This window comes from Lolium rigidum, chromosome 1 (assembly GCF_022539505.1).
Source record: "Lolium rigidum isolate FL_2022 chromosome 1, APGP_CSIRO_Lrig_0.1, whole genome shotgun sequence".
Taxonomy (NCBI): domain Eukaryota; kingdom Viridiplantae; phylum Streptophyta; class Magnoliopsida; order Poales; family Poaceae; genus Lolium; species Lolium rigidum.
In genome coordinates this window covers 129,153,694-129,169,296 of record NC_061508.1, presented here as the reverse complement: position 1 = coordinate 129,169,296, position 15,603 = coordinate 129,153,694, and the positions used below count along the sequence as shown (strand labels likewise).

Genomic DNA, 15,603 nt, shown 5'->3' with positions numbered 1-15,603 from the left:
GATAACCATATATGAGTGAACTATATGATTGCCATGCATTGCATGCATCTTATATCTGCAACAGAAATATGAGCTCAGGTAATTCCGAAAACAAATACAACAAGAAACAAATTAATAAGATACATGAGTAATAAGAAAATGCCACTAATTATTTAAATTTCTCATATACATGTGGGTTGAAATGTTTGTGTGATTTGAGCAGGAGAAAACATAAGTTTAGCCATGATAGCGGAGTGTGCGCTCGAGATCATGATTTTACTAGAAATTCTCAATTTTAATCGGATAGTGTTTTTGAGAAAAACTAATTTTACGGTGAACGTGATTCCATCGATAATGCCTGACTTGCAAAAATATCCGCAAGGGTAAATAGGCACTGAATGCTGAACCGAACAAGTTCAATTTTGAAGAATTTATGTAATCAATTTATTTTCTAAAAATTGGTTGAACTCCCTAGTAAATATATTTTCTTACTAATTTAAATTCTAGGAGTGACTGAAATATGTATACCGTTGGTGGAAAAGCTAGCAACTTAAATGTCTCGTTATGTTCACGTACTAATCCATCCATCGATGGAGAAAATATTTGTCATTCACCATGGAGTGTAGCAGTCAAACCTGATCACACTTCTTCTAGCCAAACAACCACTATACGATGTATCTTGGACAGAGCTAATAGTAGTAGGAGCTGGCAAACAGGGGAGCAGCCAGCGATGCAGACATGGGCACGTCATGCTCTTGTAGAAGTCCGAAGATAGGGAAAAGGGACTGAAGCACTTATCCGATGTAGCCTTCCCGCAGGCCTCTTCCTCTCGTTCTGCAGCGATTCTCCACCAAATCGAAGCCTGTGACATGCCATCCAGCACCATATTCAAAGGAGGAGGAGAGGGACACTGCCTGATGGCGGACATCTGATCGGCGGCGGCAATCGGCAAGCAACAAGAGGTCGCGGTGGACACCCTGAATACTAGGGGGCCTTGCCGGGCGTTCGTCTTTGGAGCTCGCCGAGCCTGTCGGCAACTGTTGCCCACACTGGCGCTGGTGAGGAAAATCATCTGGAGCCCGGGCAACCAAGATCCTTTCCCAGGAAGATTACAATCCCGAACCAGTCAGGTAATACCTTACACTTTAGGGCACAAAGAATCTAAATATAATTGATGTGTGGCTTGCTTGTGTGCTGATCCAGTGTACGATTTGTGAAAATATAAAATGGGGATTTAGATGGAATAAGTTGAGCATCAGCTTGGGTTAATAATCAAGACGTTAGGCACCTCAGTTCTCATGAGATTCAGTATTTGAGATGCTGCTTTATATATATACGTGTATGCACTCACCGCACCTACACTTGATAATTTTAGTGTCATCACAAACCGGGGATATATAAGACTAGTGTCATGTACGCCTCTGAAAACTAGAATACAGATTTACCGTTTAGAGTTTAAAACTGTTGTGGTGCTGTCCTATAAATGATGTCAGACTTTCTTGTTAATTGGTACTGCACGTAAGAGCTAAACTGAACCGTAGTAACAGTATCAGGAGCGTTTTGTCGCAGCAGACTGTCCGAGTCACATCTCTGAATTTGCAAACTGCAGTGTATAAATGCCAACTTAGATTTATGTGGTCTTACTCTGAATATCAGTGCCTTGTTGTTTACTTGACTAAATAAAGTTCAGAGAAGAAGGTTATCTAAAGAACATTCTTTCAATAATGATAGAACAAGTAAACTATTGTTATAGTTTCAGTCAGCAGTAGTCTTACTGTGTTAGCTTGTCTATGAAAATACAACAAGCGGAAACCATCCAATTTACTATGCTTGCTTGCTTATTTAATTCGAAAGTGTCAGTAGAGCTAAAGATGAATAATATGGTCCGTTATGGTTAGCTTGGGACATATCATCTAGTAGACCATGGAAGTGAACATCTCTGCATTTGGGCACCACGGTGTGCACTGTCCCGAAGCCGAAAACATAGGTAGTGTTTCTCTGCCATAGGTGTTTTGCTATCATTGCCTAGTAAAGTCTGACAAAGTATATAACCATGAGAAAGCCAGTTCATAGAACAAGTAAGTTGTTATCTAGTAGAGATCAGCCATGCACAGATGCATTTCCATTCATGTTCAGACTAGTAACCCCACTACTCTAGCATATGTTCAGGTTTTAGTAGAAGAACCAAATCCAGGAATACCATCAAACATTTGATTGTTGTCGTATGTGCATGTCCGCATGTTACCAGCAGTACCACTAGGTGATCAATAGAATTCAAGTGTTTAGCTTCTGACACTAGAGTTCACTATCTAGTCTAATTCCTTTTAGCCATAATTATAATTGTTGTGATCAAATAACCCGCATAATCTTGATCAAATTTACTGGAATCTACTTAGCTGGACCATCAGCGTTACTCATATGCTCTGTTCTATAATTATTTACAAAGAAAGCAAAGTCAAAACCTCAAAACTCAACTCAACCAACTATTTCTGTTGAACCATCATATCTACAACTCGTGCCTGATGTAACATGTTATGCAATAGAAAACCCGATAAACAAACATGAACTGAGTTAATCATCAATACTTCAATACCAGCCAAGTGGAGATATAAGTATGCATGCATCATACTGTGATGTGCACTTTTGTGTTAGTGTTGATTGGATTCTATTTGCATTCTCCAGTTCGGAACTTCTTTGGGATTCTTATGGATGAACTGGATCTTCAGTGTACTGTTTATATGTTTCGAGTATCCCAGGCAAGTCCATTCTTGCATATCCTTGATTATTTTTTTATCAAAGTATTTGCAAATCTACTATTGTATATCACCTGCATCAAACAAAAATGTATCTTATAAATAATATGACATGCATGTTGATCGGCTGATGGAGCAGCCGGTGAACTATTATGGCTGGTAGTCGAACCCTGTGTGGAGGCTGTGAAGCCATTGGAAGGCGGGTTCGACTACAAGGGATATCACCATTAGGCTTTAATCAACAATTGCCTTCTTGAGCTCAAGCGCCGTAGTGACCGCGTTGACCATATGACCCTGACTGGGAAGGGCGGAGCTGAAGTAATTCCATCTTACGGCATATCTCCCAGGGATGGCAGTTGGGGTGTGACCTCTACTGTAGGCGACCAACTGTCTAAACAAACTAAAGGCCTCTACTGAAGGCATTAAACTGACCGGGCAGGTAGCTGGTTTTGCCAGCTACGATGTGAGATATGTCAAAGAAGTTGGGTGAAAAGGCTTCGTGTCCACGGGTGTGTGAATGGGGCTAGCTACCTCGGAAACACAACCATGGGCATCTGTGGGTAAAGTAACGCACCTCTGCAGAGTGTATAAAATTGTGGCATTGTCACTCCCTGTTCCGGGAAGGAGCTACGAACGTGGCGGAAAGGAATCCACAGGGGATTCTAACAGCTCGTGAGGCAAGAAGATCATAGATTTCAGAATAAAATTGAACTCTTTCCTCAGAAATGTTTTTGAAAATTTGTGAGTTGATGGACCATTGGTCCTAGTAGTTGATAGTGCATGAAAACTGTTTTGTTATATATCCTGGACTTGTTGAGTACTTCGTGTACTCATCCCTTCCTATAAAATTCCCCTTCTTAGATTGTGAGCTGGTGGATGCGGGAGTAGAATATTCGGACCTCCAGGAGGAGAAGACCGAGGAGCAGGCAACCGCCGAAGGATGAGTCAACTACTACATGGACTTCAATGGCAACCTAGTGCTGATCGGTAGAGTTGGTAGTATGGGTTGCGGCAAGATAGTAGTTGAGAGTGTTGTTCAGTATTAACTCGGTTATAATTTCCTTGTTCTTTTGGAGTTGTTGTTGTACTTGGTAGCAGAACCTTGTAATATGCTTCAGTTTGGATCTTCTTCAAAACTTGTAATATAATTTCGTACAGTGGACGCTCCAATGCTTATGTTGTGCTACTCTGATCGACATATTGTTCGAGATACTTCACTTCCCTTGCAATATGTCGAAGACTTGCATGTTACTATTTTGTAATATGTCGGGTCGCTTCAGGTGGTATCAGAGCAATGGTTGAGACCTCTAGGCATAAAAGTCTAGTTAGGAGACCTGTGAACCTTAGGATGGAAAGTTGGCCTATTACTTTGGTTTACACAAAACAAGTATTATTTTAAATGAAAATCTTTACTACTAGTTGAGTAATCTTGTCTATACCTAGTTCAAAAGTTTATCTCTTCCTGCCTATAGTGCTATCCATGCCTGAGTGTATTCATCTTCTTTGGGAAGAGGATGGTAAAACTTGATGCTACCACTTACCTCATATCTCTAAGACCTATGGAGAGCCGTGATGCTATGGCCATAGTTGGTCGAACAAGATGTGAGAGGTTTTAGAGTGGGTAGTAAGTTTGGGTAGATCGGTTTAATTAATGTAGTATCTAGAATCTAAGGATATAAAACCCGATATTTTTACGCATTCTTCTGATTTTTATTTGGACGCACGAACACATTATATAATCACTATAATATAGAATGTGAGTGTTTTATTGGACTTATGGATCTTCTTTTTGGCTCTTTGGTTGAGTGCTGTAGAAGTGATTATGTAGATATAACTTAAGACGGTCGCTTAGACTATATTATTGAGGTTGCTTCATATCACAATCTAGGAAAGTGTCTATCCCAACTTAGGAAAGCCATAGGTGGAAATATTAACTTGAGCATTGCTCTCGGGAGAAAGGGGAAGAGCATGCTTTGAAGAAAATCAACTGCAACATTACTGGTTGGGGCAGAAGTTGAAGAGATCAAGACATACATCTATCTAATCTTATCCTAGTATCTTCTCTTATCTATTGGTTTCCACAATCGTCTGAAATTCTAAGCCAAGAAGTCTTCAGAGTGGAAGGAGATGTATGACAAGTGGGAAAATTAAAACGAACTTGCATAAACTCCATTTGTTGATCATGAAAATCTTCTAAACATACATATGCTAAATTCCATTTCCGTAGTCATAAGATTTACCGAATGTCATGATAAGGTAATTGCTTGCATAGTTACGTCCTTAGGAAGTGGTTTACATAAGATGAACATAGAAATTCTTGCAAATTTATTTTCATTGATAACCAGATCCTTAGATGGCATAATATCTAACATGTAACATGTTAATATGTAGTTGTTCCATAGAGGAAAAAAAAAATCATAAAAAAAACGTTGTGACCAATACTTAAATATTTGAATTTTCGAAGTTTATATTTGTGAAATCATATGCCTTCATATATTTAAACCTAATGTACAAGATAATATTAGGACTTGTCCATATAAATTGGTGTATACCCCATTTCCACGACCATTACATGTTATCATAGTAACTGAAAGCGTACAAACTGACCATGCTTATGATATCAACATAGGAGTAAAATGCTAGCAGAGTTGTAAAAAAAAATGCTAAGATAGATTATCTACCATATCTAAAAATTGTTGAAGTCATGTTTTATCATCTCCTTAGCATGGGTAACATTAAAAATATCTTCGAAGTTATTATAACTAATTTGGGATATACATCTTTCTTTCCAAAAAAAGCTTGCTAGGACATATACATGATGAAACTTCTTAGCTAGGCTTCAGTTTCCATTTAGTTAATAAGTAATTCCGCGTGTCCAATTATTATTATTCTGTTCATCTGTTTGTTAAACTAGCATTTTATATCCAAATGTATAAATATAATTTTCCTCCCAAATCAAATCTGATAAGAATTGGAACCATTCCTAGTTCATATCCAGAGGCAGTGATAACCTTGAACTTGATGTTGTATTATAATTTTCGAACTTATGCTACTAGTAATACATGAACTGTAACATTTGTTCAGTATCCATGTCTTGTAGTATTTCTGTTTTCATAGTCCTTGCTATATTCGAAACATAGTATGTTTTGGTTGCCATGTAAATCTCAACCATTAAAACCTACACAATACAACCTATACAAAATGGCCAATAGTAAATATTTGTCATCTAGATGGTCAGTTTTCTTTAGTTGGACAAACTACTATGTTAAAAAGACATCGAACTGATGATACTATGCTTGATCACTTGTTTGTTTATAAACTGTAGAATCGGAGAAATTCAATTCACAATGACATCTGTTATGAATTTTCAGTTTAGCTAAATACCATTCTGCATAGTCAAGTTTAATAGAAATTTGGTTGTTTAAATTTAAGATGGTTGCTCATACTTAAGTGTCAAAAGCCACCTACCAGATTGGTAAAAAAAAATAAAAAAAATTAGTACTTCCAAATGGTGAGGTTCCATCAACAAGTCCTTCTGGATCTCCAATCTAGTTATCTTGCATGAATTACGTCTCATGTCGACTTGTAGTTCAGTCATTATTGGTTGATCATAGTCCGCTCTTTCAACTTGTTACATTACTCTCTTACCTCAAATTTCGAGGACGAAATTTTTCTTAAGGGTGGTAGGATGTAAAACCCCAGATTTTGACTTAGTTAAGTTACCCATGATAGAATTAATTAGAAAACTACGGGCCAGAAAATTTTGTTTATACTTAAGCGAGATTATATGTTGCTAGGTTTAACCGTACTATTGGTGAGGTCACGCCGGCTGAAGAGCAGCCTAGATCGAATCACTGCTATGGTGATAACCATATATGAGTGAACTATATGATTGCCATGCATTGCATGCATCTTATATCTGCAACAGAAATATGAGCTCAGGTAATTCGAAAACAAATACAACAAGAAACAAATTAATAAGATACATGAGTAATAAGAAAATGCCACTAATTATTTAAATTTCTCATATACATGTGGGTTGAAATGTTTGTGTGATTTGAGCAGGAGAAAACATAAGTTTAGCCATGATAGCGGAGTGTGCGCTCGAGATCATGATTTTACTAGAAATTCTCAATTTTAATCGGATAGTGTTTTTGAGAAAAACTAATTTTCTGGTGAACGTGATTCCATCGATAATGCCTGACTTGCAAAAATATCCGCAAGGGTAAATAGGCACTGAATGCTGAACCGAACAAGTTCAATTTTGAAGAATTTATGTAATCAATTTATTTTCTAAAAATTGGTTGAACTCCCTAGTAAATATATTTTCTTACTAATTTAAATTCTAGGAGTGACTGAAATATGTATACCGTTGGTGGAAAAGCTAGCAACTTAAATGTCTCGTTATGTTCACGTACTAATCCATCCATCGATGGAGAAAATATTTGTCATTCACCATGGAGTGTAGCAGTCAAACCTGATCACACTTCTTCTAGCCAAACAACCACTATACGATGTATCTTGGACAGAGCTAATAGTAGTAGGAGCTGGCAAACAGGGGAGCAGCCAGCGATGCAGACATGGGCACGTCATGCTCTTGTAGAAGTCCGAAGATAGGGAAAAGGGACTGAAGCACTTATCCGATGTAGCCTTCCCGCAGGCCTCTTCCTCTCGTTCTGCAGCGATTCTCCACCAAATCGAAGCCTGTGACATGCCATCCAGCACCATATTCAAAGGAGGAGGAGAGGGACACTGCCTGATGGCGGACATCTGATCGGCGGCGGCAATCGGCAAGCAACAAGAGGTCGCGGTGGACACCCTGAATACTAGGGGCCTTGCCGGGCGTTCGTCTTTGGAGCTCGCCGAGCCTGTCGGCAACTGTTGCCCACACTGGCGCTGGTGAGGAAAATCATCTGGAGCCCGGGCAACCAAGATCCTTTCCCAGGAAGATTACAATCCCGAACCAGTCAGGTAATACCTTACACTTTAGGGCACAAAGAATCTAAATATAATTGATGTGTGGCTTGCTTGTGTGCTGATCCAGTGTACGATTTGTGAAAATATAAAATGGGGATTTAGATGGAATAAGTTGAGCATCAGCTTGGGTTAATAATCAAGACGTTAGGCACCTCAGTTCTCATGAGATTCAGTATTTGAGATGCTGCTTTATATATATACGTGTATGCACTCACCGCACCTACACTTGATAATTTTAGTGTCATCACAAACCGGGGATATATAAGACTAGTGTCATGTACGCCTCTGAAAACTAGAATACAGATTTACCGTTTAGAGTTTAAAACTGTTGTGGTGCTGTCCTATAAATGATGTCAGACTTTCTTGTTAATTGGTACTGCACGTAAGAGCTAAACTGAACCGTAGTAACATATCAGGAGCGTTTTGTCGCAGCAGACTGTCCGAGTCACATCTCTGAATTTGCAAACTGCAGTGTATAAATGCCAACTTAGATTTATGTGGTCTTACTCTGAATATCAGTGCCTTGTTGTTTACTTGACTAAATAAAGTTCAGAGAAAAAGGTTATCTAAAGAACATTCTTTCAATAATGATAGAACAAGTAAACTATTGTTATAGTTTCAGTCAGCAGTAGTCTTACTGTGTTAGCTTGTCTATGAAAATACAACAAGCGGAAACCATCCAATTTACTATGCTTGCTTGCTTATTTAATTCGAAAGTGTCAGTAGAGCTAAAGATGAATAATATGGTCCGTTATGGTTAGCTTGGGACATATCATCTAGTAGACCATGGAAGTGAACATCTCTGCATTTGGGCACCACGGTGTGCACTGTCCCGAAGCCGAAAACATAGGTAGTGTTTCTCTGCCATAGGTGTTTTGCTATCATTGCCTAGTAAAGTCTGACAAAGTATATAACCATGAGAAAGCCAGTTCATAGAACAAGTAAGTTGTTATCTAGTAGAGATCAGCCATGCACAGATGCATTTCCATTCATGTTCAGACTAGTAACCCCACTACTCTAGCATATGTTCAGGTTTTAGTAGAAGAACCAAATCCAGGAATACCATCAAACATTTGATTGTTGTCGTATGTGCATGTCCGCATGTTACCAGCAGTACCACTAGGTGATCAATAGAATTCAAGTGTTTAGCTTCTGACACTAGAGTTCACTATCTAGTCTAATTCCTTTTAGCCATAATTATAATTGTTGTGATCAAATAACCCGCATAATCTTGATCAAATTTACTGGAATCTACTTAGCTGGACCATCAGCGTTACTCATATGCTCTGTTCTATAATTATTTACAAAGAAAGCAAAGTCAAAACCTCAAAACTCAACTCAACCAACTATTTCTGTTGAACCATCATATCTACAACTCGTGCCTGATGTAACATGTTATGCAATAGAAAACCCGATAAACAAACATGAACTGAGTTAATCATCAATACTTCAATACCAGCCAAGTGGAGATATAAGTATGCATGCATCATACTCGTGATGTGCACTTTTGTGTTAGTGTTGATTGGATTCTATTTGCATTCTCCGAGTTCGGAACTTCTTTGGGATTCTTATGGATGAACTGGATCTTCGATTATCTTGTTTATATGTTTCGAGTATCCCGAGGCAAGTCCATTCTTGCATATCCTTGATTATTTTTTTATCAAAGTATTTGCAAATCTACTATTGTATATCACACTGCATCAAACAAAAATGTATCTTATAAATAATATGACATGCATGTTGATCGGGTGATGGAGCAGCAGGTGAACTATTATGGTCAGTAGTCGAACCACTGTGTGGAGGTTGTGAAGCCATTGGAAGGCGGAGTTCGACTACAAGGGATATCACCATTAGGCTTTAATCAACAATTGCCTTCTTGAGCTCAAGCGCCAGTAGTGACGCGTTGACCATATGACCACTGGCGGGAAGGGCGGAGGCTGAAGTAATTCCATCTTACGGCATATCTCCCGGGGATGGCGGTTGGGGTGTGACCTCTACTGTAGGCGACCAACTTGTCTAAACAAACTAAAGGCCTCTACTGAAGGCATTAAGCCGACCGGGCAGGTAGCTGGTTTTGCCGGCTACGATGTGAGATATGTCAAAGAAGTTGGGTGAAAAGGCTTCGTGTCCACGGGTGTGTGAATGGGGCTAGCTACCTCGGAAACACAACCATGGGCATCTGTGGGTAAAGTAACGCACCTCGCAGAGTGTATAAAATTGTGGCATTGTCACTCCTGTTCCGGGAAGGAGCTACGAACGTGGCGAGAAAGGAATCCACGGGGGATTCTAACGGCTCGTGAGGCAAGAAGATCATAGATTTCGAATAAAATTGAACTCTTTCCTCGAAATGTTTTTGAAAATTTGTGAGTTGATGGACCATTGGTCCTAGTAGTTGATAGTGCATGAAAACTGTTTTGTTATATATCCTGGACTTGTTGAGTACTTCGTGTACTCATCCCTTCCTATAAAATTCCCCTTCTTAGATTGTGAGCTGGTGGATGCGGGAGTAGAATATTCGGACCTCCGGGAGGAGAAGACCGAGGAGCGAGCAACCGCCGAAGGATGAGTCAACTACTACATGGACTTCAATGGCAACCTAGTGCTCGATCGGTAGAGTTGGTAGTATGGGTTGCGGCAAGATAGTAGTTGAGAGTGTTGTTCGAGTATTAACTCGGTTATAATTTCCTTGTTCTTTTGGAGTTGTTGTTGTACTTGGTAGCGAACCTTGTAATATGCTTCGGTTTGGATCTTCTTCAAAACTTGTAATATAATTTCGTACGATTGGACGCTCCAATGCTTATGTTGTGCTACTCTGATCGACATATTGTTCGAGATACTTCACTTCCCTTGCAATATGTCGAAGACTTGCATGTTACTATTTTGTAATATGTCGGGTCGCTTCAATGATGATGACGAGGAAGGAGAAGAGGAGAAGGAGGATGATTCCTCCTCTTCCACTGGGTACCCGCCGGCGAAGCGCTTCCGCGCTTGGGCGGACAGCGAGGATGACGATGATGACGAGGAAGAAAAAGCTCCGGCCGAAGGCTGGGGCGAGCGACGACGAGGAATTCTCCGGAAGTAGCGCCGACGGCGGCTCCGATGCCGACGATGATGCTAGCGAGGATTAGCAATGTAGGATTAGTAGTCCCTGAGCAATCGGCTCTTCTTTTGTTCTTCCTTTCTTGAGCAATCGGCTCTTCATTGTAAAAATCCTCCCTTATTAATGAAGAAGACTTTTCCCAACTGATTCTGTCCCTTCTCACACTTTGCCGATTAAAGCGAGTCGACACATTAAGAGCCGATGGCAGAACATCGGCCCTTGCCATAAAACGCGAGCAAGGCCAACTCTATCGTCTTTCACATGGTGACCTGCGACCTCTCCGAAGGAGCAAAACTCAGACCCCCAAATCACCGTTTGAACAAATCCAGCCCACGTCCATATGAACCTCAGGTGTCGATCGTGCAGGTTTGCAACTGCAGCGGTCCCAAGGGCAATATCACCTAATGCCCATGCTATGGTCCCCTTCCGGCAACTCGGTGATCTTCTTACGCAATGACCCACCACTTCGCGGAAGCTTATGATGCGGGGTCGGCCGATGACACTCCAATCGGCTTCCCAAGACAGAGTGCTTACCAAATCAGCTGCCCCCCGAGCCTCAGCCAAGGCGAGAACGGCGGTGAGGACATACAGTTCAGACTAATGGACCCGAACTTGAGCAAATTTGAGCAAACTTGCTACCATCAATCACCTTTTCGTCCTTGAAGAGAAAGTTCTGGCACCAAATCGGCTCATTGTCGCTGAGGAAGCTCCCACTGTTTACTCCCTCTAGGAATCAGAAGGTGATCCGCGTCTTGAACACGCAGCGGGTAGATCTTGTAAAATTGTGCTAGAGTCGATGGCTATGCATCGGCTTTGTTCCTTAGTTCTAAAGTCGATGTCCGTGCATCGGCTGTATCATGAGAATTTTTTTTTTACGGGCCGATTTTTCTATCGGCCCCCAATATTTCACTGCACATGTATCGCACATGTTCATCTGACTAGGTGCCCCCGAGCCGATTCCGCCGTGTAGCTGCGCGATATCGGCTCCGTGGTTAGCCAAGGCACTATATGTGAACGTCGGCTCCGTTAGGACCGGTGTGGACTTCTTCCAGCTCTTCGGCCGACGCAAATCCATTGTCCATTAGATCGACGTTGAACCCGGGCGTGAATGAATGGTGAGGATAATTTTGGCCGATTGCTTCGGAATCGGCCTCCATGTTGCTTGCTCAATGAAGGTTTTGCAATGTTCCTCCATAGATCCTTGGGGCCGATCACATGGATCGGCATCGCCACGTTTGTCCATAGATGCTTGCTCTTGTTACACGGTCGGGCCGGTGGATAAAACCAGCCTAACCCCGTCCTTTGTCACGTCGATGCGCTCGCGATCGTCCAAATTGATGCCCGAGAGTGGCTCTTGGCCCGATGTCCCCCAAACGTTCATGCCGGCCGTTGAAATCTCGGCTGAATCATCTGCGTGGACGACTTCTACTTCATCTCCATCCCATCTGTATTAGGCATTGGTGCATCGTGGATGGAATGCAACGATTGGCGTGGATCCAATCTCCGCCTAGTAGGACGAGCATAGGTGCTCTTGCTTGTCGACAATAAAGAACGTCGTAGGGACGAGTTTTCCTTCCTACGGTCGGATCCACGTTCGAACACCTTGTGCATCGGATGCTTGGCCGTTGAAATCGCTCGGTGTCACATTGGTCTTGATCGGATCCAAGCTAGAGCGTCCCAACCGACGTAGCATGGAGTATGGCATAATGTTGATCGCCGCTCCGGTGTCCACCGACATTTTGTTGACGGATCGCCCATTGATGTAACCTCGCAAGTACGGGGCCTTCGGATGCCCGTAGCTTCTTTCTCGTGGCTTCTCAAAGATGACCGGCCGTGGGCCGCAGATCAAGTTGTGCCACAGGTGCTTCGTCTAATCTCGGAGCACTAAACTCCGTTGGAAGGATGAACACCATGTTTGTGCCGGCCGATGTCTCATCATCGGCTTTCTTTTGTCCGGGCGCCACTCTTTCCTTTGTGGCCGACCTTCTTCGTCCGAGGTCCGCCTGAATTTTAGCGGCCGGATCGAGCCGCGCCTTCCTCAACGTGTGCAGGTATAACCTTTCGGCTTCCTCCAACCCACGTAGTCGCTGAACCCTTCGCTTTTGGGAACGGCTGAGCCCATCAGGGCACCACCTCGGCCGATGATAATTGTCTTCTTCATCATCATCGTCCTCTAGTTCCTCGAGATCTTCCACCCGAGCGGACTCGGCGTTCTTGTTCCGAGGCGGGAGAGGCCCTAGACGTTTGAACACGGACACGTTAGCTGCATCCTTCTTCTTTTGTCTACATTACGGATCGATTGCCGATTGTAGGCAATCGGCTCATTCCTGAATCCCGAGCGGTGTCCGAAGAAGGGGCGGTCCCAATGCCTATCCACGTCGTCTTGCTCTCTCGACTTTTCCTTGGCGTGGCGCTCATATCTCTCCTCGTCGCGATCATGCCGACGGTGCCTCCTGGCGTCCCTAGCCAGACGATTTCTTTCATCATCGTCGTTGTATCACCGGCGTTGGTCATATTGACCCACATACTTGTTGAGGAGGTGATCAGAGAGAGGTCGCTGATATCTTACGTTCCTCACTTCTCCCTCTGTGATGTAGCGCTTGCCATCGTGACGGAGCCGATCGCGTGGAGCGGCTTCCTCTGTGTCCTTGCTATGAGAGCAGTTGCCCTCATCTCCGTCCTTACCAGAGTGGTGCCCAGGTCCTACCATGTTGATATTGCACGAGAAACCGGCGGCACCCTCCATGGTAAGTGCACTCCACCATGTTAACGGCGCGGAAGGGGTGTGTGTCGACCTTCATGGCGTACCGGTCGAAAATTAGCCGCCCTTGTTCTATCGCCATTTGGACCTGCGACGCCACACCCCTGCGGTCGTTGGTGGCGTGGGTGAACGTGTTATGCCACTTGCGGTATGGCTTTCCGTTCAGCTCCTGCACCGTGGGGATCTTGTGGCCTTCGGGTAACTTTAGGCTGCTTCTCTTTGAGTAAGAGGTCGAAAATCTGCTCGGCTTTGGTCACGTCGAAGTCGAACCCTTTTGGAGGGCCTTGTGGCTTAACCCATTTACGGGACACGGGCTTGCCCCCGAGTCCATTCGGCCATTGCTACTTCTTGATCTCCCGCGAGCACCTTCATCTTCATCCGCCTCAACCGGGACCACCGCACGCTTGAATTTATCCTGGTAAACATCCGGGTGGCGCTGTTCATATGCTGACTGCTTCACGCACCATGTGCGCCGGTGAAGGGTAGTCTCGCTTGGGAGGCCACGTCTTTGATCGATGATGAGAGACCCACCACCGCCAACTCGACTGCTTCTTTTTCACTCACATGAACCGAATAGCATCGGTTCCTAACGGTCCTCGAAGCGGCCGGACGTATTCCGCCACTTGTTTCCCGCGCTTCGTCGTACTCGTGCTAGATCGGCAATGCCGGCCTCGGAAGCCTCCGAGTGATACTGTATGTGGAACTGCTCTTCCAAGCTGCTTCCAAGCCCGGATTGAGTCCGGTGGCGGCGATGTGTACCACCCGAAGCCGATCCGTGAGGGACTCGTGCGAAGAACCTCACGCGCGGCTCGTCGATGCTCGAGATCGTGCCCAAGCTGTGCCAAATATCGGCTCACATGCTCGATGGAGCTGGAACCATCCGATCCATTAAACTTGGTGAAATCGGGGAGCCGATATTTGGGTGGTAGCGGGATCAACTCGTACTCATTGGGGTACGGCTTGGAATAGCCGATTGTCCTCCTTTTCGGCATCATGCCGAAGCTGGTCTTTCGAATTGTACAAATCCGATCCGCGGTGATGGGCTGCGAGCGTCGAACTCGAAGATTCGCCGGGGTGGCATACTTAGCCGACCATGCTTGCTTTTCCAGCTCGAGCCAAGCTGCGGAGCCGAGCTCGGAGGTTCGTCGGAGTGGCGTACTTAGCTAGCCACGTCTCGCTTTCAAGATCTGTTCCCGAAGTTCCTCCTCGCTGTTCGGAAGTCCCTGTCTGTTGCAGCCTGGTTCGAGAGCGCCCGATTCATGCGATCGGCACGTATGCGCACGTGTATCCGTGAGGGATCTCCTTCGGCGCCTCATGCAAGAATTGGTAGTCACTAGGGTCACCACCGATCTTGTAGACGACGTATGCCGATGAACTCGGCACTTCTGGTGCTCGCCAACGCAAACGGCGGCGGTGGACGGGACTCGGAGTGGCATCTCTCCTTGGTGAGTCCCCGGAGCTGGTCCCGACGGAGAATATTGGTGGCTCATGATTTCCTGGATCACGCGCGAGCGACACGCTCCAAAGTGTTCACCGAGGCTCTCGGAATGGCGGTGCGGCGAATGAGCCACCATGAAGTTAATCTCCCGACGCAGCGACCTGGTGCGTTCTTCGACGGGGTGGACGGGTCCACTCCATCGAGCGCGCCTTCGGTGAGAACCCTTTCCACCGATGCCATGTGAGCGGGTTCTGTGAAAAGAGCCGATGAGGTCGGCTTCGAGGACCGCTTTGATCTCGTCATGCTTCTTCTTGAGCTCCTCGGTCGGATCCTCGTACTTGGTCGGAGTGCCTTCCGCCATCTCGGATGTAGATGGCGATGCGGTTGATGTCGAAGATGGTCCCACCGGGCGTGCCGAGAATGTGTTGCGGTCGAAACCCACCGGCGGGCAGCGACGGGCAACACGCGTAGAGCCGGTAATCTCCCGGGATCGCGGCTGGCCCCTGGTCCCTCCGAGCGACGGCCCGCAAAGCCTTCGGCACGCACGTCCGATCTTCGATGCAAGGGCGTGCCACCGACCTATACCCGGTCGGGG

General features: G+C 44.4%; 1 long non-coding RNA gene across 1 annotated transcript; it reads left to right on the top strand.

Annotated features, from left to right (window-relative positions):
* Positions 1-367: 367 nt before the first annotated feature.
* LOC124682212 lies at positions 368-3,949 on the top strand. Its single transcript, XR_006996198.1, has 2 exons — positions 368-1,109; positions 3,594-3,949. It is a non-coding gene; the product is annotated as an uncharacterized LOC124682212 (long non-coding RNA).
* The last annotated feature ends 11,654 nt before the right edge of the window (positions 3,950-15,603 follow it).